Here is a 1,700-nt window from a genome sequence, read left to right on the forward strand (position 1 = left end):
GCTCAGTCATTGATTAATTTAACGAACACGTATTGAGAACCTCTAATATACCAGACACTGAGGGTACAACTGTGAACAAGATATTCCATCTCCCACCTTAATGAGGCCCACAAGATGATGAAACAGATACATGATGAAAACAAACATAAACAGAAGCAGCACAGAGGAGTTGGTCAGTCAGGTTCCTTTTCCATAGGGTTGTGGGGGAAGAGGAGGTTCAGGTGAACAGGAAAATCTTCCTGCAGAAGATGACATCTGAGCTGGCTGTTTGTTGAGTTCAACCGTTGCTTGTGTCCACAGGTTTAGAGCCTTTTAAGCACATTTATGAATAAGTATGAGTTGGGTGTCTCAGGAGCTAGCCTATGATGTGCAGACTGTGGGAAGGAAGACAGCTGAGGTTTCCAGAGGCGGCCCATCTGAGACATGGATGGAGATTATCCTAATAGGATTTCACAAAGACCACTTAGCAGTCGCTGAGCTTGAGGGAAAAATAGTTATGAGCTGAGGGTGGAGAAATAGCCAAGAATCTGGCAACTCGGCGAAAGCTTGTAGAGAAAAGCTGACAGCCAACAGACAGAACAAGATGATGCTTGCAAAAAGGTTAGAAGAAGAGACCAGAGGAAAAAAGTATACTGAGAGATATGAATGGAAATGGAAGCGCATTACTATAACTTGGGAACATGCATTAAGATAATTCCAGCTCTGAGAAGGAGAAGAGCCAGGATTTATTCATTGTAGCAGTTCACACTGTCGGGGAACTCCTGGAAGGTGATGTGGGCAGTGGAAGGTGAGAAGTGGCTGGGAAGAAAGCATGTATGGATATACAGCAACACAAGCAGAATTGGGATAGCTGGTCCTAACCCTTCCTCTTTAGATATAGGGGGCAACAGATGCAGAGAAATGCTACAACTTATCCACAGTCGCACAACATAGAAAGTGCTGGAGCTAAGAAGTTGGAACCTTGTACATTGCTAGTGGGAATGCATAGTTGTGCAGCTGCTGTGGAAAAAAGTTTGGTGGTGCCTGAGAACGTTGAACGTAAAGTAAGTATGTGACCCAGCAATTCCACTCCTAGGAATATACCTAAGAGCACAGACAACATACTCATTTTGTCACACCCAGCCGCTGCCTCTGTCTTACATTCTTTCTCTGTCTCTCTTCTCCCTCCCTTCCCATTCCTCCTCCTTTCCTATTTATATATACTGAGGAGAGTTGGGATCTGAGTTGTAGCTCTGCCAGTTAGTAAATATAGGACCTTGGTTTCACTGTCCTGTTGCTGACTGGGACTAGATGAGGGTCCTTCCAGCCCTGATAGTGTGCATATTCCTCACACACTGTCCCCGCATATGTTCAGGAACTGCAGATCTGGTATTAGTGAGGGTACAATCCCCTGTTAAACATGTGCTTTCCCAGCCTTGAAAAGCCTTCATGTCCTCCGACTTCTTCATTGCTTGTCGAGGGAGTTCTTAGACTCTTCAATTTCCGTGGGATTACAAAACTGTTTTTCTGTTTCCTGGAGCACCTCTTCTTCAAGAGCGAGGTGTTTTGTTTTTGTTTTTTTTTTTTAATTGTTTTTGCATGCCAGACCTACATTGGGGTGACACAATATTCATTGAAGTCTTAGACTGTTTTTTTCTACTTGCCTCTCTCCCTCTCCCTCTCCCTCTCCCTCTCTCTCTCCCTCTCTCTCTCCCTCTCTC

Source organism: Panthera uncia (assembly GCF_023721935.1).
Source record: "Panthera uncia isolate 11264 chromosome A3 unlocalized genomic scaffold, Puncia_PCG_1.0 HiC_scaffold_11, whole genome shotgun sequence".
NCBI classification, from domain to species: Eukaryota; Metazoa; Chordata; class Mammalia; order Carnivora; family Felidae; genus Panthera; species Panthera uncia.